The 27,922-nt window shown below is 37.6% G+C and overlaps 1 long non-coding RNA gene across 11 annotated transcripts in view; it reads left to right on the forward strand.

The window, feature by feature from the left end:
* Window positions 1–27,922, forward strand: part of LOC106506781 — a 277,552-nt gene that overhangs the window by 202,808 nt on the left and 46,822 nt on the right. For 8 of the 11 annotated variants that reach the window (XR_002340361.1, XR_002340364.1, XR_002340369.1 and 5 more), the window contains one exon: window positions 16,859–16,971. This is a non-coding gene — a long non-coding RNA (uncharacterized LOC106506781). Of the gene's footprint in view, window positions 1–10,566; window positions 10,945–11,167; window positions 11,228–16,858; window positions 16,972–27,922 lie in introns of all 11 variants that reach the window. The other 3 variants (XR_002340366.1, XR_002340367.1, XR_002340368.1) reach the window with 2 other exon arrangements.

Consider the following 27,922-nt stretch of genomic DNA (forward strand, 5'->3'; position numbering starts at 1 on the left):
GAAGGAGTGTGCTATTTTTATGAGCGTTTGCTACGGAAGCTGTCATTCTAAACGGCCAGCACTAGGAGGCCACAGACTCGAAGATTCTGAAGGACTCATGTTCTTGCACCTTTCCTGTTGGAGTTGAAAAAGAAACCTAAGGTAAAAAACCCAGTTGAAATGCTGGAAAAAACTTCTTAACATTTAGGATCAGATAAACTAGATTTAAAATTAGTCATCCTTATTTTCATAATGCAGTAATAAATGAGTCAAAATATGCAATGCACTTCTTTAGTGCTTGTGACATTTATTTGTAAATAAAATAAGCAAAGTATGTATACTTTACATATACATTTTAAAAAATTTGTGTGTCTGGTTATAAGTTCTTGAACCTCTGGATCTAGGCCCTGACTACCTTAGGCTTGGATGATTTTAGTGGCTTCCTAATTGGTCATTTCCTCCAGTCCAGTCTATTTATTGAAAACTATAGTTTTACATCAGAAATAATTTTGGTCCTGTGTGTCCTTTGACTAGAAAACTTTGGTAGTGTCAAATAGTATTTCAAATCCAAGCCTATTTTGTCATTTTTTCATTCAACAGATATATATGAGTGTCTTTATACAGCAGGACAGACACTCAGGGCTTCTGTCCTCACAGGCTTTTATATTGCTGTGCATTTTCTCAGTATTCTGCACGGAGACTCTCTTAGAGCTAAAAAAACACACCCACTCACCCCTGAAGTTTTACCCTTGTACCTTTAAACATAATCAACCTCTCCATCATTTTATAATCCCTTTCTTTCAGAACTGTCTCTAGTTATTTAAATTCTCATCTCCCTCTATGACTCTGTGATCCCCCAGCCTTTGTGGTACTTCATTCCCACTATATTAGTTTCATTTCTTTGTAGTTTTCTATATTAAAATTAAAAAGTTAAAATATGTGTATGCTATTGATTGAGAATAAGGTTGTGTTTCTTAGTATTTCCTATTAGTGCTAAATATAATGTTCTAAAAAAGGAAAATATTTTCTTAATGATGGTAGCACATCCTATTGGCTGCTTTCCTCTGCAACCTTTCATCACTCTTCTTTTCTAACAGAACCTCAACTTTTTTCCTCAAGAAACCACTCTTGTCTGCATGTCCTTGTATTTTAGGAAAGGTGGGCTGGGGTCCCAGCTACCAGCTGTCATGAAGGTTCCATTCTTGCCAGTTGATTGGTTTGAATATGAGCATGTGATCCAGTTCAGGTCTCTGAAATGGAAGAAAAGCCTATGGGCTTTCAGAAAGGTTCTCCTCCCTGGAAAAAAAAGTTTGCGACGGACATTCTGTCCCCTGTGGGTTGAGCTGGAAGGGAGCTGGTCCAAGCACCAGTCCCTACGCTAAGGATGGAGGAACAGAAAACAGGTTGAACTTGTGCCCTGGCTGGCATGATTGAGCCATCCTTTTTTGGGGGATTTCTTGTTGTATGAAAATAGTGAAGCTTGGGGTTTTTCTTTTATTTGCAGACAAAAGCGTGTAGCTCATTCCTCCCCCTTTGATCTCAGCTTCAATTCTTCCGTCTCTCCCAGCTCCCTGTACATCCCTGACAGAGACTTGCCATCCCATGTTGTGATGGGTCATTTACTTGTCGGTGCCACCACTAACCACAAGCTCTGTGAGAGCAGAACTTTCTCTTGTTTACAGTTGTGTCCTTAGGAACTAGCCTGGTGCTGGTTGCTGATAAGTTTTTAGTACCTGTGTTTATTCACATTATCCTGAAAGTAGACACAAGGTTCCTGGGACAGGGACAGGTTGTTACTGAGCTCAGTCACCTAAGCCAAGAGACTCTGAGTTTGTAACTCTGGAATGTCTCCACAACCCCGGTTTCTTCATCCTTCTGAAATGTAAACACCTACCTCAGGGGAGATTAGTCTTTTACTATCTATGCAGTCATTTTTTTAAGTTTGAAGGCTGGTCGTTAAACCCAGGTCCCAGTAAATTTCCCAGAAAGCTTTGACTGTGCAGAAGTAAAAAATATTCACTTCCTGACAGTGATAGAATAGGTGCTCAATGAACTGTTAAATGGTGAACAAATTAAAGGAATAAATTAACCCAGGGATTTCAACTGGGGCAGGGATTGGGGGTTTTAATGATGGAATGGGGGGAAAGTATAGCAGATGCATCTGGGGGAATTTTTTTCTCAATTGTATGATTCTCACTGCCAGATTCTAACCTGCTCCTGTTACTGTCACATTCCTTAGGCATTTAGGGTTTGGGGGCCAAAAAGGACGTGAGAACCTGAAAATAGTCGACCCCTGCCCTGTTTGAATCCCCTCTGCATAGCCTTTCCTCTTAAAGTTTGTAATGGAACCATTTGTCTTGACATCTGATCCAAAGCTACTGTGTTGGTGTTTACATTCGTTTCAAATGATTCTTCTATTTTGTGTTTTTTTACATGAATTTGGTGGGATTTCTTAAAGGGTGTTTCTTTTTTTCAGAGAGGGTTTGAAGTAACTCTCCAGCAAAAATACATAAAATGAAAAAGCATGTAGGCAGAAAATCAGAACTAGGAAAAGGGTTAGAAACATGTTGATTGATTTAAAATCAGATTTGGTTCTTTTTTTAGGTATAATTGATATATATTATATTAATTTCAAGTATGCAGCATAATGATTTGATATTTGTATATATTGGGAAGAATTACCACAGTAAATCTATTTAACATCTGTTACCATACATATTTACAGATTTTTTTTTCTTGTGACAGAGTCTTTTAAGATTTATTCTCTTAGCAACTTAAAAAATTTTTTTTAAATTAAAGTGTAGTTGATTTACAGTGTAGTACCAATTTATGCTGTATGGAAAAGTGGTCCAGTCATATATGTGTGTATACACACACACACACACACACATATGTGTATGTATATATATATATGTATATATATATGCATGTATGTGTATATATGTGTGTATACACACACGCACATACATTCTTTTTCTTATATTATCTTTCATCATGGGCTATCCCAAGAGATTGAATATAGTTTCCTGTGCTGAACAGTAGGACCTTATGGCTTATCCATTATAAATATAGTAGTTTGCATCTATTAACTAACCCCACATTTCCAGTGCATTCCATTTCCTCTCTCCTCCGCCTTGGCAACTTCAAGTCTGATCTCTGTATCTGTGAGTCTGTTTCTGTTTTGTAGATAGGTTCATTTGTGCTATAGTTTAGATTCTACATATAAGTGATATCATATGGTATTTGGCTTTCTCTTTCTTAGTGACTTCACTTAGTATGAGAATCTCTAGTTGCATTCATGTTGCTGCAAATGGCATTATTTTGTTCTTTTTTTATGGCTGAGCAGTATTCCATTGTATATATGTACCACATCTTCTTAATCCATTCATCTGTCCATGGACATTTAGGTTGTTTCTATGTCCTGGCTATTGTGAATAGTGTTGCAGTGAACATAGGTACATGTATCTTTTTGAATTATAGTTTGTCCATGTATCTTTTTGAATGAAAGTTTTGTCCAGATAGATGCCTAGGAGTGGGATTGTTGGATCATATGGTAGTTCTATATTTAGTTTTCTGAGGTAACTCCCTACTGTTTTCCATAGTGGTTGTACCAGTTTTCATTCCCACCAACAATGTAGGAGGGTTCCCTTTTCTCCACACCCTCTCCAGCATTTGTTATTTGTAGCCTTATTAGTGGTGATGATTCTGACCAGTGTGAGGTGGAATCTCACTGGAGTTTTGATTTGCATTTCTCTAATAACTAGCATTGTTTAGCATCTTTCCATGTGCTACTGGCCATCCACATGTCTTCTTTGGAGAAATGTCTCTTTAGGTCTAATGCGCACTTTTTGATTGTTTGTTTGTTTTTTTGTTGTTTCATTGTATGAGTTGTTCACATATTATGGAGATTAGGCCCTTGTTGGTTACATCTTTTGCACCTATTTTTTCCCGTTCTGTAGGTTGTCTTTTTTTTTTTTTTTTTTTTAAGTTTCCTTTGCTGTGCAAAAGTGTATAAGTTTGATTAGTTAGGTCTTGTTTGTTTATTTTTGTTTTTATTTCTATTGCCTTAGGCGACTGACCTAAGAAAACATTTGTACGGTTTATGTCAGAGAAGGTTTTGCCTATGCTGTCTTCTAGGAATTTTATAGCGTCATGTCTTAGCACCTTTCAAATATGCAACACAGTTTGAATAACTATAGTTGTCATGCTGTACATTACATCTGCGGGGCTTATTTACTTTATAACTGGGAGTTTGTGCCTTTTGCCCTCCCTCAGCCATTTTGTCCACCCTCCCCACCCCTCACCCCTGACAACCATCAGTGTCATCTCTGTATCTATGAGCTTGGTTTTTGTTTTCATTTTTTAAGATTCCTCGTGTAAGTGAGATCATGTGGTGTTTGTTTTTCTCTGTCTGACTTACCTTCACTTGGCATCATGCCGTCAAGGTCCATCCTTGTTGTTGGAGATGGCAAAATTTCATTTTCTTTCATGGCTGGGAATGCTGTTATCTTGTGTATATATACCACATTTTCTTTATCATTTATTCATCAGTGGACACTTAGGTTGTTTCCACATCTTGGCTGTTATAAATAACACTGCAGTGAACACAGGGATATGTTTATCTTTCTGGGTTAGTGTTTCTGTTTTCTTCGAATAAATACTCAGTGGCTCTGGTTTTTATTGTTACTTGCTAGAAAATGGCAAACATCAGTTAAGTTCATGGTTCTTAACCTTTTCATTTAAGTCACAGACCTCTTTGATGAAATCTGTGTATTCTCTTGAGAGGAATTGAACATACACAGTCTCAATTTTACTATAATTTCGGGTCCGTCTTTCCTCAGGGAACCTTTTGTTATCAGAGAAGAGGAACTATATCCATTTCTTGAAAAGAAAGAAAATGTTCTTAGTATTAAATTCTAAAAAACATTGTTTCTGTAATAAAATATTTCAAACATGGAAAAATAAATAGAAAATGAAAATAAATTATCAAATATTATCAGTTCCTAATATTTACTTGAGTTTTTTAAAAGATAAAACACCACAGGCAATATAGAAACTTCCTGTTTAGCATTTTTGGCCCCATTCTCCTTTCTTCCTCATTAGTTGAAACCACTACCACTATCTTGAATTTAGTGTTTAAAATTTCCACACGTGGTTTATACTCTTACTGTCTGTGTGTACAACTGTAGCAGTATATACCTAGGTAATATATGTGCACACACGTATACATGTCTAACACTATTTTATATAATTTCAAACTTTATATGAGTGTTTTATTGTCCGTAGGCTTTTGCAGCTTTTTTCACCTGACTTTTTTTCTTTACTGTGGTAAAAAAAAAAAATTACATAAGGTCTTCCTTCTTAACAACTTTTTAAGTGTTCGGTTCATTATCGTTGACTTTGAGTACAGCGTTGTTATACAGCAGAGGTCTAGAACTTTTTCCTCTTGCATGACTGAAACTCTATACCCACTGAACAGCAGCTCCCATTTCCCCCTCGCCCAGGTCGCTGGCAAACACTGTTCTACTTTCTGCTTCTCTGAGTTTGACTCCTTTAGCTGCTTTATTATATAAGTGGAATCATGCACTCTTTGGCCTTCCGTATCTGGCTTATTTCACTTAGCGTCCTGTCTTCGAGGTTCCTCCATGTCACATGTGGTAAGACCGCCTTCTTTTTATGGCCGAATAATAATCCATTTTATGTTTACACCCCATTTGCTTTATCCATTCACCTGTTGATGGACATTGAGGTTGTTTCCACTTGTTGGCTATTGTGAATAATGTTGCAGGGAACATGGGAGTGCAGATAAATCTATGAGATCTTAGTTTCGATTAAAAAAAAAAAACTCTACAGAGGTAGGATTCCTAGATCATTTATTTAGTAGTTGTATTTTTAATTTTTTAAGGAGCCACCATACTGTTTTTCATAGCAACTGTACTATTTTACATTCCTGCCAGCTGCATACAAGGATTCCAGTTTTTTATCCACATACTTGCCAATACTTATTATTTCTGTTTTTTAAAATAATGGGCGGTCCTAACAGGTGTGAGGTGATAGCTCATTGTGGCTCTGATTTACATTTCCCTCCTGATGAATAATGTTGGACACCTTTTCATATACCTCTTGGCTATTTGTGTATCTTCTTTGAGGGGAAGTCTATTTCAATAGGGGGCTGCTTGATTTTTGTTTGCTATTGGTTTTTGTATTGCTATTGCCCTTATATATTTTGGATATTAACCCCTTATCAGATATATGTTTGCAAATATTTTCTCTTATTCTCTGGATTGCCTTTCAGTCTGTGATTATTTCCTTGGCTGTGCAGAAGGTAATGTTGTTGTTGCTGTAACAAATGTTTTTATAACATTTATTCCTCGTTGGTATTTGCAGCTGTCCTTGATCCTTTTAAATATATGTAATATTTCATTATAAGACTATATCACTGTATGTTTATCCATTCTCCTCTTAATTCATGTTTGAATTATGTCCTTTTTCTGCTGTTATAAACACTGCTAACAAATATTCTTCCATATGCTTCCTTAGGTACAGGTGCCAGTTTCTGTAGTGCACATATTTTAGGAGTGGAATTGCTTGGCCATAGATAGGAGTTTCTTTACCTTTATTAAATATTGCCAACTTGCTCTCCAAAGTGCTTTATTTTAATCTGTTACATTTTAAAAATTACTGCATGATATTTTCTAAGTCTGATGTGATATCGTATTTTGTTGTACTATTAACTTAAATTGTTAAGTTTGGACATCTTCTGCTTATTTTCCAATCAGATTTCCTTTCCATTAATTAACTGTCTACAATTTTTTTTTCTTTTTTTTTTCAATTCAGTTTTTTTTCTGTTGACTTTTAGGAGTTTTTCATATGTTCTGTAAATTAACACTTTGTTGGTTATTAAACTATCTTTTCTTAGTCTGTGGCTTGATTTTTCATTTTGTTTAATGAATTTTTTGTTGTTTAGAATTAAAACAATTTTAACATAATATTTATCAGTCTTTATAATTTCTTCTTTTTGTATCTTATTTTTTAAAGCCTTCATGAGAGCAATAATATTTTTTCTAAAATTTTTCAAATTTTTTTCACATTTAAGTCATTAAATAGCCTGAGAATGTTTCTCTTTGGTGTGAATGATGGATTTAATTTTGTTTCCTTATAGAAGACCTATGTCTCAGCACCATCATTCAGTAGTCCATCCTTTACCCACTGATTTGCACTATCACCCACTATTACATGTCATATTTCCAAACACATATGTCTCTGTGTTCTGTTGTTTTCATTTGTCTGTACCGTTTTACTTTACCATGGTTTAATATAGGCAGGCTTAACATGCTGGAGGGCATGCTGCCTCTGTTCTTCTTCAAGTTCGTCAAGGGCGTTCTTGGCACTCTTTTGTTTTTTTGTCTTTTGTCTTTTTTAGGGCTGCACCCGTGGCACATGGAGGTTCCCAGGCTAGGGGTCTAATCGGAGCTTTATCCACTGGCCGACGCCACAGCCACAGCAACGCCAGATCCGAGCCATGTCTGCAACCTACACCACAGCTCACGACAATGCCAGATCCTTAACCCACTGAGTGAGGCCAGGGATCGAACCCGCAACCTCATCGTTCCTAGTCGGATTCGTTTCCACTGCGCCACGATGGGAACTCCCCCACTCTTTTTCTTAAGAAATTTAGGACCAATTTATTAAGGTCCATGAAAGACCCTGTAGAGAGTTTTATTAGATTCATTTGAAATCCGGTTCAATTTAAGCATATTTATTAGGTCTTTTATCCACAAACACGGTATATTTTTTTTCTTTTACTCAACTCTGTAATTTTCTCCATAAAGCTCCTAAAACTTTCTTGTTAGATTTATTACTAGAAATTTATTATTAGAAAGCTTATAGCTTTTAGTTGCCTCCTTCCTCCATCTCCATACGTAGTTACACAGTTTTTTTCTCATCACAAGAACTTTCAAGATCCATTCTCTTAGCTACTTTCAGATACACAATACGGTATTACGAACTCTAGTCACCATGCTGTGCATTATACCCTCATAACTTACTCTTTTTATACCTGGAAGTTACTACCTTTTGACCCCTTTCACCCATTTTGCCCATCCCTCACTCATACCTCAGGCAACCACCCATATGTTCTTTCTAACAGTGAACTCAGATTTTTTTTTTTTACGTTGCCATTTTAAATCGTAACTTTTCTTAATTAAATTACAAACTGGTGTTTTTCAACTTCTAGGAATTATACTAGCTTTTGTGTCTTGCCTTAGCTCTAGCATCATTGATGAACTTGCTTTTATATTGCTTTTAATGGCTTGCCTTCATAATTCTCTATATAAACAATTATCACTTAGACGTAAAAGACAATTTTTTCACTTTGTTTAAAATTTTATATCTCATTTTAAAATTTATTTTATTACATTAACTAGGACCTCTGCATTATTGAATAGAAGTGATGATTGTAGTCTTCTTGGTCTAATTTCCTGGCTTCTAAGGGAAATATTTAGTCATTAAGTGTGATTTTGTTACAAGTTTTTGATGAAGCAAAGGAAGTTCTTTTCTATTCTCGATATGCTAGAATTATTACGTTTAAGTCATGAAGGCGGGTAAAGAATTAACAGAACCATTCTCATTTTCTAAGGACAATTCTGACCTTGGATGAACTTTCTATTCTGTTCCTCTGAATCCTGATAAAAGTGAAAAGTCAACCATGTGACTTTTAGTGGTAAATGTATTTGGACTGGGAGGAGCTGTACATAAACTCTGAATTCTCATTTGGAAGCAATAGCTTTGAGCTTTCCTGGGAGTACTTTTTAGAGATGGGTACGAACTTCACGGGACCCTGGAAGCTGTGGCTGGGACCATTCTCTGAGGTACTGGTTTCTCTCTGGGACGTAAGGCTTCTAAGCCAGTGTGACTCTGCACCTACCCTATGATTCTCATTTTCTTGCACCTAAGCTGTCATCTGAATACCCGAGAGAACAGCTCCTGGTTGGCCATGGGGCTCCTGGGAGGACTCTTCCCATGAGGAGAAGCACCTGAAACTGCCCTGCTGGCATGCTGTGTTTTCTTCTTATGCCTTCTGAGAGGATGGCTGCTATATGTGGCCTTTGGTAATTGAGTAGCTCAGAAAGTGTAGCTGGAAGTCCCACATGGACAGTGCACGGTACATCTAAACAATATACAGAAATAAGTGTTTACTGATCTAAGTTTAGAACTCTCACTTATATCAGTTTTTAGTTTTCACCTATTAGAAAAATCATATTTGCACTGACTATAATGTTATAAATTTGAACTTATAAAATATATACAACATGCCATTTTAATATTTTATGTGTTAGATTTAGTATATGTTTGCCAACTCAAAAATGGTTCTGCTACTAAAAAAAAATTTGATAACTAATGCTTTAGACCTGTAAAGTCCAATGCCTAGGCATTTGCTCTTCTATTATGGCTATTAAAGTGAAAAACATACTTTAACATTCAGTTTCTTGGTTGCACTAGCCTCACTTCAAGTGCTTGGTAACCACCGGTGGCTAGTGGCTACCGTACTGGACAGTATAGATATAAAACATTTTTAGCATCACAGAAGGTTCTGTTAGACAGACTTTCTAGGTTTTATTTTTAATTGATCCAGATTATCTGAAAGCTTTGTAATTTTACTGTGTATGTTATATGCTTTAAAAAACTGTCAGATGAAGCAGTCAATACATCTATCAGGGACAGTATTAACGACCCCAGTGTATATTATATAATGACCTGCTTGAGAAAAGTTCTCAGATTTGCATAGCAGGACACACACATTCTATTTCTCCTGAGAGTTTCCACTGCATCATGGCTAGTGTGAATTGTGTAGTAGATTGGTTTTCTCTTTTTGCTTTGTCAGCCAGAAGGTGTAAGGCCAAATTTATGGCCTACATAATTGCATGCTTTTTTTTTTCTTGTTTGAATTTTTATATTTATAAAATATAATTGTACTTGTATTGTCTGAATTTTTATAGCTTGTATCAAAGGCTTTGGGAAAAGAGAGTAGAGTATAAAGAATAGCAACAAATAAGGTCCTTCAAGATTTCACTTGTTACTTTTGTCCTTTATTTCTTTGTTCACTTATTAGGAGCCACTTACTACTGAACATCAGTGGTAAAAAGAAGCAAAGGAACTAAAAACAGTTCTTGGCTGATTAAGATTTTAACACACGTACAGATAATCTGGATTGCTTTACAAGTGAAGTGACTAAGAATGTGTTCCTGTTGTAAACCCAGTTTAATTCACTTTTCTGAAATGTTTTTATTTTTCAAAATAATGTTTGAAGAACTGTCTTACCTAAAATACTTTGTAAATATTTCGGACTTTTTAGTGTTGCTAGGGAGGTTCAACCAAGCACCTATTTGAGTACTCAAACCGATTAACCAGGTTTAAACAGAGAATAGAGTGCTGATTAATTTCTTTGTGGAGTCCTTTGTATCTTTTGGATGAACTAACTCTGGGCATTTATGCCTTCTCAGTGTACTTTTCTCTTTTTTAAAATTTGACTCTGGAACTTACAAGCAGGTCAACATTAGATATATCTTTACATTTTTCATTTTGCAGCTTCCTTCGCTTCTGAAAACCCTTAAGGAAACACATTTCAGGCCAAAAGATAAAGTAACTTCGTAACGAAAAATAAAACCAACTTTGCCTAAAAGTTGAAGGATTAAATATTCCCATCTGTCATTTTTGAGAGATTTGGGCAATGTATTTGATCTCACGTTTTCTAGTTGCTTAAGTGAGAAAAAGAAACACAGAATTACATAGTTTCATGCACTGACAACCGGAAGTATATAAACATCTGCAGAAACCAAACATTTCCTGGAACTAAACTCAAGCAGAAATGTATCACGTGAATCTTTGTTTAAAGAACCTTGTGAAAAATATCTTCAACCACAGTTATGTAAAAGACCCAGGAGTGCAGCTCGGAGGACTGAGGAGGTGCGTGGCTGCGGGTGGGGCGGGGGCAGGGGCTCAGGGAGCCAGGATCCCGCACCGCTGTGGTGGGGAAACTCTGCTAAGGAAGGGGCTTAGGACCTTTCAGTTGTTTTTTCTCTAAATGTTAGGTGTTATCAGTGTGATTTTTGTATCGGTGCGGATTTTATTTTGTTGCCTTCTCAAGTTCTCTGACAAATACCTTCAGCAGAGATATTTCATTTTGTAGATTAAAGTGAAGCTTTGAAGCTTTGAAGGATGCAAACAACATTTTTCGTGGAATTCCAAGGTATTTTTGCCCAATCAGAAGTCTAGTTCACTTGCCGTGTGAAGGCAACAGTGGAATCTTCCCCCTGCCCAAGGAGCTTCTGCTCAATATAAGTTTTCATAACGGGAGTGATTTAAGACTTCACAACTTATGTGACACGGAAGAAACAACTTTTGCCTAAAATACATAAGGGCCAAATATAACAAAATATTTGTCTTTTCCATAAAAATCTTTAATATGATCGTCATATTGTAGTTTCTTTAAAGAATGCTTGTATTCCTTGGACCTACTAGGGTGAATTAAATGAAAAAAATTTAAAACACTTAAGCCTGTCCTCTGGCTATAAATTGACCTTTACATGTTTACCAGAGACACCAATTTTTTAAATAGGTGTTAATGACTAGCCGCTCATTTTGGTAAAACTGCCTAAACGTTTCTTAAGATTGAGTCATACCTGGAGTTCCCGTGGCGCAGTGGTTAACGAATCCGACTAGGAACCATGAGGTTGCGGGTTCGGTCCCTGCCCTTGCTTAGTGGGTTAACGATCCGGCGTTGCCATGAGCTGTGGTGTAGGTTGCAGACGCTGCTCGGATCCCGCGTTGCTGTGGCTCTGGCGTAGGCCGGTGGCTACAGCTCCGATTCGACCCCTAGCCTGGGAACCCCCATATGCCGCAGGAGCGGCCCAAGAAATAGCCAAAAAAAAAAGATTGAGTCATACCTCGGCAGTATGTAAGAAGATGTGGTGCTGGGATTTAGGAAGGCGCCTTGGCAGGGGTGGGGGGAGGTTGAACTTTGGTGACGTATACCTATCCTACAAGGCTGTTGTGAGAATTACACACGATAATGTGGATAAAATGCCTGGAACAGAGTAAGTACTTAATAAATGTTAGTTCTTCATCCTTTCATGTTACTGATGATGGCCAAACACACAGTTCTTCCAGAACTTTTATATTAGGTCATATAAATATACATTTTTAAGCATTTGGCGATCTATCCTGATTTTAGCAGTGTTATTTTATATTGATACTTAAGAAAAGCCCCAATAACATATGTTGAAAGTGTATAGTTTCTCATTAAGTTATAGGTTGATGATAATTCAAAAAATAATGCAAAGGGTTTTGAATTTCCTAGTGGAATGAGTCAAGGTTAAACGGTGTTCGAGAGTAGAATAATTGTATCAGAATTCAACTTGCCCCAGTTTTATTTGTGAAATTTAATTTATCCCATAAAGATACTAAATTGATAAAGTATTCTCGTATTAGTAGAGTCCACTAAGAACAAAGTGGAGGCATGGAGTCTGGACATTAGAAATGAAGGGTGTGCAGGCTGGTACAGCTTGTAGGAGTCATGGAACTTGGAAGACAAGTTGAAAAGGACCCTGGAAACATTTGGCTGTAGGCTGAGAAATGCCTTTGAGAGAGTTAAAGCCGTAATAAATATACCCAAGATGTTTAAAGAAGAACCTTGTAAAAAGAAAGCAGCCACACTAGACTCTCAGCTGCTGTTCTTTCTGCCATCCAGTTTAAGCCTCTGCATGGTTTACAAGGTCTCCCTGTAGACAGTGGAGCAAATAATGTAACAGTGAGAGCTCCAGAGCAACTGTCAGGATGATTGTCACAGGTAAAGCATTAATAAGTAAGCATATACCTCCCCAAAGGAGAAAGAGGCTGGGTAGTGGCAGTGAGAGTTGGGGGGGGGGGTTGGTGTTGATAATTGAGACCCAGATGTCATATTTTAAAATGTCCTACTTACCTTTTAAAGTTATTAACATGCATATAATATAGGAAAACTAACATTTTGGGAAATTTGGCATCAATGATGAGACTGTATTAAGACTTTGTATGCAAGTTATTGTGCAAAATTTAGTTGTAACTGCATGGTCCGTGCTCTCCAAGAGCTTACTGTTCAGAACAATTGGTGGGTTTGGAGATTTAGTTAAATTGCTTACCTGTGATATTGTTTTCCATTACTTTTTATTCAGTAAATATATGTTGGAGACTTGTTATGTGCCAGGCATTTTCTTGCCACCAGAGGGATACAGTGTTGAACAAAACAAAACAAAACCTTCCCTTAAGCTTAAATTTTATAGGAGGAAGAGAAAAAAAGACAAATGACTTTTACTCTCAGCGAGAAGGGAAACAGTGGGTTTTGAGCAGAGGAGCGGCATGATTTGATTTTGTTTTATCAGTATGACTCTGGCCTTCAGTTTTGAAAATAGTGTGAGGTGAGGCAAGGAAGAATCAGCTGGGAGGCTATTGCCCTAAAATCCACACGGTGATGATGGAGGCTCAGATGGCAGGAGTGGTGGTGGAAGTAGGCAGAATTATGATGTTTTTAAGATAGAGCCAACTGGATTTGCTGATGGATTAGCTATGGGGTATGAAGGAAAAAGAACAGTCAGAGATGACTTGGAGAGTTAAATCATCATTTATGAATACGGGGAATCCTATAGGAACATCAGTCTTTTTTTTTTTAAGTTTTATTGTAGTTGATTTACAATGTTGTGATAATTTCTGCTGTATAACAGAGCGATTTAGCTCTACATGTACACATTCATTCTTTCCCAGATTCTTTACCCATATAGATCATCACAGAACATTGGGCAGAGTTCCCTGTGCTACATAGCAGGTCCCCACTGGAGGAGCATCAGTCTTAGTGGGGAAGGTCAGGAGGTTGGCATGGGGTGATGTTGAGTGTGAAACATCTATTAAACATCCAGGGGGAGATGTAAATCTGAAAATATGACCCTTGAGTTCAGAGATGAGGTTTAGTCTCTTGTAGGTGGTTTATGAAATGATGAGACCCATTGAAAAAAAGTCTGAGGAGTATCCACTGTGGTTCAGTGGTAACGAACCTGACTAGTAACCATGAGGACATGGGTTCGATTCCTGACCTTACTCAGTGGGTTAAGGATCCAGAGTTGCTGTAGCTGTGGTGTAGGCCAGCAGCTGCAGCTCTGGTTTGACCTCTAGCCTGGGAACTTCCATATGCTGCAGGTGCAGCCCTAAAAAAAAAAAAAAAGAAAGAAGTTTGAGAGCTGAGAGCCCTGAGTCACTCTAACATTAGAAGCGCCTGAGATAATGAGAAAAAAAGGAATGGAGAGTGAAGGAGGAGATTCAGCAATGTGGTGTCCTGGAAACCAAGAAAGGAAGTGTTCATTTTATTATTTATTTATGTATTTATTTTTGTCTTTTTAGGACCGCACCCATGGCATATGGAAGTTCCCAGGCTAGGGGTCGAATCAGACCTGCAGCTGCTGGCTTACACCACAGCCATAGCAATGCCAGACTGAACTGTGTCTGCGACCTATACCACAGCTCACGGCAACGCGGGATCCTTAACCCACTGAGGAAGGCCAGGGATCAAACCCACATCCTTGTGGATACTAGTCGGGTTTGTTACTGCTGAGCTATGACAACAACTCCCAGCAAGTGTTTAAAGAAAGAAGGGATCCTCTCTGGGGATAGCCGTCGTATCTGCCTCAAAGGGTGGCTGCGATGAACTTTTTAAATGGATGAGAGAATTCATTAAAGTGTCTGCTTCAGTACCTGGCTACTGGGTCATTGAAGGTGGAAGTCATTGGTGACCTAACAAGAGCAGTTTCAAAAGTCTGGTTGGAGTGGCTTCAAATGAGGATGAGAGGAAAGAATTGGAGACAGCAGATAGAATCAACTCTTCTGAATATTCCTTTGACATTGCATTAGAGAAATGGGGAGGTAATTCATGGGAATGTGGGGTCAAGAGAAAGGGGTGTGTGTGTGTGTATGTGTCTGTTTGTCTCTCTTTTTCTTTTAGGTTGGGAGAAAGTACAGTCTTTATATTGTTGATGAGAATAATCCCGTAGCAGGGGAGATTGATGATGAAGTTTAGATTTATGATAATGAGTTGCTTCAGTCATCAATAACAGGCTAACGGAAACAACTAGGTTGTCCTATGTCCCTTAACCCTCTCCTTCAGATTCTTTCATTCATTTATTCATTTATCAAGTGTTTACTGAAGGCTCACAAGATGCCCAAGATCAAGCCAGAGGCTGAGTAAAGAATGGTGATTAAGGGGTGAAACAAACAGGAGCAATCTCTACACCACTTTCTGGTGGAGATAGGCTTTCTAAAAACACACAAATAAATAAAAACAGATTTCAATGGATGCTTCATAGAAAAAGTTGGAGTACTTTTGAGAGAGAGAGAAAGCCTTGGCATCATTTAGATTGGGGGGCATTAGAAGACTTCTTGGATGGGAAAGATGATCATGACCGATAAGAAATGCATTGAAGCACAAGGAAGAGAGCTTGCAAAGGCCAGGAGCAGGGGAGAACTTGATGCTTTGGGGGATTGGAGAGGTGGCCTGAGACCAGGTCATGCAAAACTTTGGTTTTAAAGTTTTGGTTTATATCCTTATAGTAATGGGAAGCTGTGGAAAAGTTTTTAGGTGGAAGTGACAGGATGTATTTGCATTGGAAAAAAAAAATCTACCTGTATTACATTGTGTGATGGTGAATGGATTGGAGGGGGCAAAAGTGGAAGAAAAGAACACAAATTTAGGCACAAAGATAGCATCTGTTGGACTTCCTATTGTGGCTCAGTGGGTTAAGAACCTGCCATAGTGTCCATTAAGATGTGGGTTTGATTCCTGACCTTGCTCAGTGGATTAAGGATCCAGCATTGCTGCAGGCTGTGGCATTGTTTGCAGATACGGCTTGGATCCCGCATCGCCTTGCTGTGGTGTAGGCTGGCAGCTGCAGCTCTGAATCGACCCCTAGCCTGGGGGCTTCCATATGCCATAGGTGCATTTGTGAAAAAAATAAAATAAAATAAAATAAAATAAAAAAAGGTTGTATCTGTAAAGTAGTTAGACTGAAATACTTACAACTTTGCTGTTAAAAAAAAAAAAGAATTGAGAATATCCTCTAGTTAGTAAAATTTGCTTTGAGCTTACCAGGTTTCTCAGCATCTGCCGAGAAAGAGTTTTCTTATTAAAGGTAATATCAATACAGAAGAGCCACATGAAGATGTCAGTGGTTTCAGAGTATTTGACATAAAATGAAACTTTCAAAAAGATTGTTAACTTAGTGAAAAATTTTCAAACTTTTTTTCCCAGAGAAAATATCAGGGACACAATAATAGAGGCAGACTCTTTAAGAAAATGGATTAAAGTACATGAATATACACCAAGAGTAATTAATCTACTTATGATATTATAGGTGTTCATATAATACAAAGAAAAATTTTTTGCTCTAATATAGTGAATGTGTGTTTTCCTATTTTAGAATAAAATATAATAAAAACAGTTTGTTGATTAATAAATAAATACTTAGAAAGTTTCCCTTTTCACTTTCGAAAGTATCTTGGTTTGTAGGATAAATTGTATGATTAGAGATAGAGGATATTTTATTGTGCTAATTTAGGCTTCCTCCCAAAGAGATTTCTTAAAACAGAAGGGCAGTTGTAATACCAAGTATTGCTGTATCAGATCACCCACAACTCCAGGGCCATGAATTAACTTGTCATGAGCCCTCACTTAAAAAAAAAAGAAAGAAAGAAAAGAAGAAATAGAAGTTATTCCCTATCTAGACAGTCTACACCTGAGAGTTCTATCTTGGTTATAACTCCAGTTTTTTTTTTCCTCATACTGGCATTTTATTTGGCTTTTCAGGGTGAGAAGAATTTAGGATATTTTACCATCTGGAGTTTCTCTGCCTCACTGGTGATTTAAACTCAAACCTGCCAGTTTATGCAAGATGATAGAAAGTACCCTGTAACATCTGAGTAAGTAGATGCTGCTGTGCGTTTTGTTTTACTGCTTTTTTAAAAAAGGAGAATTTTAAAACTTTGAAGTTTTAAAATATCAGGCAGTTTAATTGGGGTTCTTTAAATTTTGTTGCTGAATAATGATGGCAGTTACTGTAATTCCAGTAAGTGATTATTTAAAATAGTGGGATTCTAGAAGAAATAAATCCCTTGATGATAAAAAAGTTAATGAAAACATTTTCTTTTAAAATTTTTTATTATAGTTTACTTGCATTGTTCTGTCAATTTCTGCTGTACAGCAACGTGACCCAGTTATACATATATATACATTTTTTCCCTCATATTATCCTCCATCATGTTCCATCACAAGTGATTGGATATAGTTCCCTGTGCTGTACAGCAGAATCTCATTGCTTATCTACTCCAGATGCTATAGTTTGCATCTGCTAACCCCACATTCCCAGTCCATCCCACTCCCTCCTCCTCCCCCTCCCCCATGGCAACCACAGGTCTGTTCTCCAAGCCCATGAGTTTGTTTCTTTTCTGTAGAAAGGTTCATTTGTGTTATATATTAGATTCCAGATGTAAGTGATATCATATGGTATCTTTCTGGTTTACTTCACTTAGTATGAGAGTCTCTAGTTCCATCCATGTTGCTGCAAATGGCATTATTTTGTTCTTTTTATGGCCAAGTAGTATTCCATTGTGTATATATTCCACATCTTCTTAATCCATTCATCTGTCCCTGGACGTTTAGGTTGTTTCCACGTCTTGGCTATTGTGAGTAGTGCTGCAGTGGATCTAGGGGTGCATGTGTTTCAAGGAAAGTTTTGCCTGGATATATGCCCAGGAGTGGGATTGCTGGACCATAGGGTAGTTGTATATGTAGTTTTCTGAGGTACCTCCTTACTGTTTTCCATAGTGGTTGTACCAGTTTACATTCCCACCAATGGTGTAGGAGGGTTCTCTTTTCTCCACACCCTCTCCAGCATTTGTTATTTGTTGATTTATTAGTGATGGCCATTCTGACTGGTGTGAGGTTTTACCCCATTGTAGTTTTTATTTGTATTTCTCTAATAATTACTGATGTTGAGCATTTTATGAAAATGTTTCCACACACAATACTTGAGCTTTCAAGGAACATATCGAGGAGCTAAATTTATTTATGAAAGATTTAAGGGTACTCTCCTTAGTTCTTTATTTCATTTTTATATTATGAATCCAAAAATATTGGTAAGACAACTGTTATGAATTTTTTAAATGAAACTATATATAAAAATTGTGTATTAAAATACACAATGTATTTTGGTTAACTTGAAATAAATACTGGTTTGTTTCATGGAAATAGAAATTTTAAAGTTCTTCCTATTTGAAAATAGTGATTTTTCCCCCCCTGCTGATATAGATAAGATCACAAAATCTCTCTGGATTTAACTTTGTTTCTTTTAATTGTTGTTTCCCCAATACAATTTTTTTTTTCCTACTGTGCAGTATGGTGACCCAGTTACACATGGATGTATACATTCTTTTTTCTCCCTGTCATGAGTGACTAGACATAGTTCTCAGTGCTACACAGCAGGATCTAATTGCTAATCCATTCCAAAAGCAATAGTTTGCATCCATTAACCCCAAGCTTCCAATCCACCCACTCCCTCCCCCTCCCCGTAGGCAACCACAAGTCTATTCTCCAAGTCCATGATTTTCTTTTCTGTGGAAAGGTTCATTTGTGTCGTATATTAGATTCCAGATATAAGTGATAACATATGGTATTTGTCCTTCTCTTTCTGACTTACTTCACTCAGCTTGAGTCTCTAGTTACATCCATGTTGCTGCAAATGGCATTATTTTGTTCGTTTTTATGGCTGAGTAGTATTCCATTGTGTATATATACCACATCTTCCTAATCTAGTCATCTGTCGATGGACATTTATGTTGTTTCCATGTCTTGGTTATTGTGAATAGTGCTGCAGTGAACATGCGGGTGCATGTGTCTGTTTTAAGGAAAGTTTTGTCCAGATATATGCCCAAGAGTGGGATTGCTGGGTCATATGGTAGTTCTATGTAGTTTTCTAAGGTACCTCCATACTGTTTTTCATAGTGGTTGTACCAGCTTACATTCCCACCAACAGTGCAGGAGGGTTCCCTTTTCTCCATACCCTCTCCAACATTTGTTATTTGTGGACTTATTAATGAAGGCCATTCTGACTGGTGTGAGGTGGTATCTCATGATAGTTTTGATTTGCATTTCTCTAATCAGGGACGTTGAGCATTTTTTCATGTGCTTGTTGGCCATCTGTATATTTTCAAAAAGAAAACTATCGGCCAATATCTTTGATAAATATAGACGCAAAAATTCTCAACAAAATTTTAGCCAACCGAATCCAGCAACATAGCACAAAGATTGTACACCACGACCAGATGGGATTCATCCCAGGTTCACAGGGATGGTTCAACATACGCAAATCAATCAACGTCATACACCACACTAACAACAGAAAAGTCAAAAACCACACGATCATCTCAATAGATGCAGAGAAAGCATTTGACCAAGTCCAACATCCATTCATGATCAAAACTCTTAACAAAGTGGGTATAGAGGGAACAATTCCTTAACATGATCAAAGCCATTTACGACAAACCCACGGCAAATATAATACTCAACAGAGAAAAGCTGAAAGCTTTCCCACTAAAATCTGGAACAAGACAAGAATGCCCACTCTCACCACTGTTATTCAGCAAACATAGTATTGGAAGTCCTAACTTTGTTTCTTAATTAAAGAGACTAAGAAAGACATTCATTTTTTTCTAATCAAAATTGTTAAATAAAACTTCTGAGTTGAGCCAGTTATTTTGATATGAATTGTTGTTCACAATGAAAGCTCCTAGTTTTCTTGTTATAGCCATGGAATCTGTTTTGACAAAACTAGGAAACTATGAGGTTGTACCAGGGCCTTGTTTTGGAATGCCAAGGTAAAAAAAAATGACCAAATATGCAAGAAGCCCCCCCCCCATTATAATGGGATTACTTAATTTTAGTCTTTATCTGTGCTGTCCAACATAGAAGCCAGTGGCCACATGTGGCTTTTGACATTTGAAGTATGGCTGGTCCCAGTTGAGATGTGCTGTGCATTAAATACACACATTTCAGTGGCTTAGTATGAAAAAAAGACTGCAAATATTTTATTAGTAATTTTTGTATGAACCACATGTTGAAATGATACTATTTTCAATAAACTGGGTGAAACAAAACATCATTAAAATTAATTTCACTTTTTGAATGTGGCTTCTAGACAGTTATAAATTACCGACAGCTTACGTATTTCCAGTGGGCAGAACTAGAAATGTGTATCATCATATATGATCAACATGCTTAGTCATCCATCCATTACTCAAAACCCTGTGGACTTTGGACCTTCTGGGCTGTGTAAGGATCAATAAACATAAATCCGTGTTGCTTTAAGAATATGATTCTTTGATTCATCACATATTTTCTGAATACCTACCACGTGCCAGACGTCGTCTAGGCACTGGTGTTACAGTAGTGAACAAAATAAACAAAACTTCCTGCCTTAATGGAGTTAACATTCTTTTAGTGAAACACAGACTAAAAACATAAATAAGTAAAATAATCTATTTGAAGGCAATAAGCACTTTGGAGAAAATGTAAGGGAGGGGTTCATTTGTAAATCGGGTGTTCAGGGAAGAACTCACTGAATAGGTGCTCTTTGAGCAAAGACTTGCAGAAATTGAGAGAAAAGTCCTGTAGATATTTGGGGAAGAGTGTTCTAGGCAGAGTGAGTAGCAGATGTAAAGCTCTTGAGGCAGGAGTGTGCCTGGCTTGTTTGAACAATAGGAGGCTAGGTGATTGATGGGAGTGGAGTGAGTGATGAGGAGAGAAGGAGATGGAAGGTAATGAATGGTTACATCAGGTGAGCAGTGGTTAATGTCTCTCCAGACACGGAGGTAACTCCTTGAGAACTGGGCCAGAAAATAGAAATAATGAATTTCAAAAACTAAGCAAAGAAATCAGAGTCTATAATTCATAGGGGAACACAGATTTTACAGTGTAAGTTCACACAACTTCATAAAAGAACCCTTAAATTAAACCTTAGAAAACTGAGGTCTGTCAACTGATGCCCGGATGAATAAAATGCGTCCATGTAATGGAATACTATTTGGCAGTAAAAATGAAAGAAGTACTGATACACTTATTCATGGGTGAATCTTTTTTTCTTTTTTCCACTTTTTTGGCCACCCTGTGGCATATAGAGTTCCCAGCCAGGGGTCAGATCCAAACCACAGTTGTGACCTATGCCAAAGCTGTGGCAATGCTGGATCCTTTAACCTCTGGGCCAGGGATAGAACCCGAATCCTCAGTGCTGCAGAGATGCTGCTGATCCCGTGGCACCGCAGCGGGAACTCCAATGTGAGTGAATCTTGAAAACATGCTAAGTGAAAGAAGATAATCACAAAAAGGTCACATATCGTAGGAGTCCATTTGTATGAGATGCCAAGAATACACAAATCCATTCATAGTAGCATCCAGAAGACCAAAATACTTTGGAATAAATTTAATAAGGGAAGTGTAAGTCCTATATACTGCAAACTACAAAATTTTGAGAGAAATAAAAATATATCTAGTGGGGATATACAACATGTTTATAGGTTGGAATATTCAATATTGTTAATGCGGCAGTTTTCTCCAAATTGATTTGTAGTTTCAACAAAGTCATTGCCAAAGTTTTAGATGGGATTTTGGTAGAACAGTACTTACAAACATTGGCAAACAGATCTCAAGTTTGGGAAAATCTAGAATGGTCAAAGTAACTTTAAAAGAAAAGAAAGTTGGAGGACTTATATATACTACCTGATTTCAAAACTTTCCATAAAGCTACAGCAATAAAAGCAATGTGGTATTTGCATATGGAAAAACATATACATCAGTGGAGCACAATATCTAGAAATAGATACACATGTGGTCAGGAGCTTTTCAACAAAGATACTAAGGTAATCTGGTAGGGACAGCATCGTCTTCTCAACAGTAGTGCTGCAGCAATTGGGTTTCCATGTGAAGTAAAATATATCTTGACTTTTACGTTACAACATATGCAAAAATGAACTGAAAATGGATCATAGACCAACAAGTAAAGAAGAAAACATAGCAGGAAGTCTTGTGTCTTGGCTTAGAAAGCTATTTAGTCAATAAAGTATAAAAGGCTTTTAAAGAGAAAAAATGATAAATTGGATTTCATCCAAATTAAAGTGTTGCTTTCTGAAAGATACCACTCCTAAGAAAATGAAAAGTCAAACCACATGTTGGGAGAAGGTATTTATAAAACATATGTCTGCTAAGGGATTTGTATGCAGAAAAAATATAAGTAAAACATTTAAACATAATTTAAATATGTTTAGAAGATTTGCATAGACATTTCACCAAAGAAGATATGTGAATGGCAGATAAATACCTGAAAAAATTTCAGCATCATTAGTCACTAGGGAAATGCAAATTAAAGCCGTCATAAGATATTGCTGCATAGCACTATAACGGCTAAAATGAAAAAAGACTGATAATCAAATGTGTTGGCAAGGATGTAGAAAAACCAGAGTCCTCACACATTATTGGTGGGAATATAAAATGGTACGTACACTCGTGTTGGAAGACGGTTTGGCAGTTTCTTAGAAGGTTCAACATAGACTTGCCATATGATCCATCAGTTCCATTCCTAGGTTTGCTATCAGGAGAAATAAAAGCATATGTCCAGACAAAGATTTGTTTAAAATGTTCATAGCTGCTTTATCTGTGATTGCCAAAAACTGGAAATATTGTACGTGTCCATCAGCAGATGAATAGAGAATTCCATACAAAGGAATGCTACTCAGCAATGAAAAGAATGGACTCCATATATAGAGTAGGCATGGAGGAATCTCAAAATAATCATGCTTTTTCAAAAAGGCAAAATCATAGATAAGATCAGTGGTTGCTTTGGGCCAGAGGTGGGATGGGAGATTGGCTGTAAACAGGTACAAGGAAACTGTTGGGTTGGGATGACGGAAATATTCTTGTAGATAGTCCTGTGGCTGTGTTATGTATAAAATTTACTAAAACTCACCTAACCGTACAATTAAATTTAATGCATGACTTTCATGGCCTGTAAATTATACTTCAATAAAGCCATTAAAAATGGGTGGCCCTCAAAATTTTAAATTCTCTTTAAGAGGCCCCTGAGACAATGAGAGAAATGAGACAGTATTGCTGACTTCATTGTAATATATTGCTTTGGAATACTTTGGTGACACCTGTAGAATTAATTTCTGTCAAATGTTCTTTGGATTCTAACTGTGAACAGATCATTATTAATTGTCTTTCCCAGAACTTCAGTGACCAGTGACATCTATATTTCTCTTGCACGTGAACACTGCTTGTATGCTTAGTAACGATTAACACCCCCTGGCTGGAAGAAATGGTAGTTTCTTAGATGGATAGTCTATTCATGTGCAGTAGTTCCGCTGTGTAGGTTATCCTCCACCTCTCAGTTTTTCAGGAAGGACATTGATGACGGCTTAAGACCTTGCCTTTTTTAGATCCAGAGAGGCACCCCCCTCTAGGCCTTAGGAGCCCACCCACCTGTCCCCAACCCCATATAGGTGGAGGCAGCAGGTAATTTGGATGTAAGATCCTCACGGAATGAGGTAGAGAACTGCAACTGAGAGGAACCCCCCTCCCCCGGCCTCCCTGGGGTTGGGGGGGAGCCCGTGGGGGGAAGAGGTCTGGCCATGTTTCTGCTCCAGGCTGGGAATCAGGATTTCTGGGGGTAGTGACTTCATGCCTTAGCTCCTGCATATCCTCATATGTAAAATAGGAGATTGAATTTTACTTCCTCAGATAAAAGTGGTTGTCTTTCAGGTAGAAAATGACCTACGTTTAATGAAAAAAATCAACAAGCTCTAGAACATCTTGCCCATGATTCTGCTGAAGTCCATGCAAATAGAAAAAATTTATTTTGGAAACACATTCATTCAGCCATTTTCCCAAATCACGTACCAGCTGTTTAACCAAATTTTTCTTTCTTTTTTTTGTCTCCAAAGCAAATGCTTTATTCAACAAAGATTTATGAGACACTCGTATTTGCCAGGCACGCTGAAGATAAGACATACCTGCAAGGAGAAAAAAAGCATGGGGTTGGGGGTTTGGGGGCTGATGCCTAACCTGCCTCCCTGGGGAAGAGGTTCCTTCAGAGAGGGATGGAGAAGCTTTGAAGCAGGGAATGTAGAAAGCTGAGATTTGACGGGTGAACAGGACGTGGCTGTTAGCCAGGCTCGGGGGAAGTTGATGAGGACCTTAAAGCTGTGGCACTGGGTTTAAAGAAGAGAGAAGAGATGCCACAAGTGGGAGTGATTGAGTGTGTGACTGGCAGAATTAGAAGAATATGGGAGAAAAAGGTGTCAAGGATTAGTTCAGCTTTTGCCTTTGTCTAAGCAGGTGATGGTATATCCTTCACTGAGGTGGGGATGTGAGACATGGGGTTTCATTGCCTTGCTTGTTGCTTTGGGAAACGAAGAATTTACTCCAGAGCTCTTATCAGAGGAGTGTAGTTACTTGCGCACACTTGATTGAACTTTAACGATGACCCTCTTTGACCCATCATCCACTGGGAGAACATACGTGAAACCTTAGAGAGAAAAGTGGAAACTGATGTGGTCTTGGTGGTCTGTGTTTGTGCAGCATCTCAGGCTATAAGAGGATCTCACGTTTACAGATAAAAAAAATCACCCTGAAAACTTCAAGGCAATTACAAAGTGTAACAATTCTTGGACATGAAAACCTATCACGTTTAAGAATTTAGTAATGCTTTTTTCTTACTGTTTTCAAGTTGACCTCTTGTCTCCACATTTTTATCATTTTTAAAGTACATTCTTTATACTCCTTTGGTACAAAGATTTAAAAAGTAAAATTTAGAAAAGACTTCTCAATCCTTTATATGTATTAGCTCATTTAACTTTTTAAATAAAAGGAGGTACTTGTAATCATATTAATTCATGATAAAGATTAATAGTAAAGATATTTGGAAATCAACCATCCAAGCCACGTCAGTGACCTACACCAGAGCTCACAGCAATGCCAATCCTTAACCCACTGGGCGAGGCCAGAGGTGGAACCCATGTCCTCATGATGCTAGTCGGGTTTGTTACCGCTGAGCCACGATGGGAACTCCCTTCCTGTCTTTTTTAATGATCATGAATTTATTACATTAAACCAAAAAAACTATGTAAACAGTTGCTTTGAAACTGCATCAAAACAGAAGTTAAAATTAGATTTTACCTATTGCTTCCATCTTATCTTTTTTTTTTTTTTTTTTTGTCTTTTTCGCTATTTCTTCGGGCCGCTGCCGTGGCATATGGGAGGTTCCCAGGCTAGGGGTCCAATTGGAGCTGTAGCCACCGGCCTACGCCAGAGCCACAGCAACTCGGGATCCGAGCCCGTCTGCAACCTACACCACAGCTCACGGCAACGCCGGATCGTTAACCCACTGAGCAAGGGCAGGGACCGAACCCGCAACCTCATGGTTCCTAGTCGGATTCGTTAACCACTGCGCCACGACGGGAAGTCCCCCATCTTATCTTTTAGTAACATGCAGTCACATCCTACTTTAACTATATTTTTGGTTGAGGTACCTTGAAGGAAGTAAGTTGCTTAGCCTTAATTAGGCTGTTTCCTTGCCTTTAAGATGCAGACAATGAAGTTGGTATTCCAGTGCTGTAAAACTCAGAAATAACTTCTTGGGCGCCAGTGCTGGAGTAAACAGGCAGTTTCCTTTTGTGCCACAAGAGGGCGTGCCTATGCTGTCTCTAACTTGAGCTGAGGTCTAAATTCCTTTCCAAAATGTGGCTGAAAAGTTAGGGACGAGTGGATTGCTGGGAAAATGTGAGAGAGAAAGGTTTTTTTTGACACTGTCAAGGGAAAGAGATACTTGAAACATATAGTGATCTAAAGGAAGGGATTGTGAGTAAGATTCTTTTAAGATATGAAAACTTTTGCTGACATTAATCTGATCATTACAGATTTCCATTCTCAATCACAGTCCCTTTTTTGGGCCTGTATTTGAGAATATTGATTTATTTGTTTTCCTCCTTCTTTGAAACTGTGTCTATAAATCTTTTGTTATCAAACAAATATAGAGCCCAAAGATTAGTAGTGGCTTGGAGTAATTAAAGATAAATTGGATTGTTTGTTCTCAGTGCCTTGGATATGTGCAAAATCTGTTTGCCCCAAATTAGTAAATTAGGAAAATGTGAATTATTTTCATCCTCCCTCCCTCCATGCACGTGCCCCTTTTTAAGTTTCTGAATCCTTTGGTGTTTTTCTGTCATCCCTTGCTCAGAAAGTTGGGAGGGGACAAGGAAGAACATTGTTCTGTGAACCACCCCTGGAACTGATTTTAATAGGTAATGAAAATAGAAGATTTGATAGGATCAGATCTAAGCAAATAGTGATGTGTTGGCAGTTGTGGAATTATTCTGATAAATTTAGGGAAGTAGTTTCATTTCAGCTGTGTGAATATTTCATGTAGATGTGTTTTGTTTTGTTTTTTTTCCCAAAGTTTCATGGCTTTTTTTTTTTAGGTTTTTATTTTTTCTGTTATAGTTGATTTACATTGTTCTGTCAATTTCTTTTTCTCACATTATCCTCCATCATCTTCCATCACAGGTGACTATATATATAATTCCCTATTCTATACTGCAGGATCTCATTGCTTATCCATTCCCAACGCAATAGTTTGCATATGCTAACCCCAAATTCCCAGTCCATCCCACTCCCTCCCTCTATTCCCTCGGCAACCACAAGTCTGTTCTCCAAGTCCATGAGTTTGCTTCTTTTCTGTAGAAAGGTTCATTTGTGCCATATATTAGATTCCAGATGTAAGTGATATCATATGGTATTTGTCTTTCTCTTTCTGACTTACTTAGTATAAAGGTCTGTAGTTCTATCCATATTGCTACAAATGGCATTATTTTGTTCTTCTTTATGGCTGAGTAAGTATTCCATTGTGTATATATACCATATCTTCTTAATCCATTCATCTGTCCATGGACGTTTAGGTTGTTTCCATGTCTTGGCTGTTATGAATTGTGCTGCAATGAACATATGGGTGCATTATCTTTTTGAATGAAAGTTTTGTCCAGATATATGCCCGGGAGTGGGACTGCTGGATCATATGGTAGTTGTATATGTAGTCTTCTGAGGTACCTCCAGACTGTTTTCCATAGTGGTTGTACCAATTTCCATTCCCACCAACAGCACAGGAGGGTTCCCTTTTCTCCACACCCTCTCCATCATTTGTTACTTGTTGATTTATTAACGATGGCCATTCTTTCTGGTGTGAGGTAGTACCTCATAGTAGTTTTAATTTGTATTTCTCTAATAATTAGCAATGTTGAGCCTTTTTTCATGTGCCTGTTGGCCATCTGTGTATCTTCTTTGGTGAAAGGTCTATTCAGATCTTTTGCCCATTTTTCAGTCGGGTTGTCAGTTTTTTTGTTACCGAGTTGTATAAATTGTTTGTATATTATAGAGATTAAGCCCTTTTCAGTTGCATCTTTGAAACTATTTTCTCTGATTCCGTAGATTGTCTTTTTGGTTTTTTTATGGTTTCCTTTGCTGTGCAAAAGCATTTAAGTTTGATTAGGTCCCATTGGTTCATTTTTGTTTTTATTTCTGTTGCCTTGGGAGACTGACTGAAGGGTTGATGTCAGAGAATATTTTGCCTATGTTCTCTTCTACGAGTTTTATGGTGTCTTGTCTTATGTTTAAGTCTTTAAGCCATTTTAACTTATTTATTTTTGTGCATGGTGTGAGGGTGTGTTCCAGTTTCATTATTAACATGCAGCTGTCCAGTTTTCCCAGCACCACTTGCTGAAAAGACTTATTCCCATTTTATTTATTTATTTATTTATTTTTTTTCTGTTCTGT

The sequence above is a fragment of the Sus scrofa genome, chromosome 18 (assembly GCF_000003025.6).
Source record: "Sus scrofa isolate TJ Tabasco breed Duroc chromosome 18, Sscrofa11.1, whole genome shotgun sequence".
NCBI lineage: Eukaryota > Metazoa > Chordata > Mammalia > Artiodactyla > Suidae > Sus > Sus scrofa.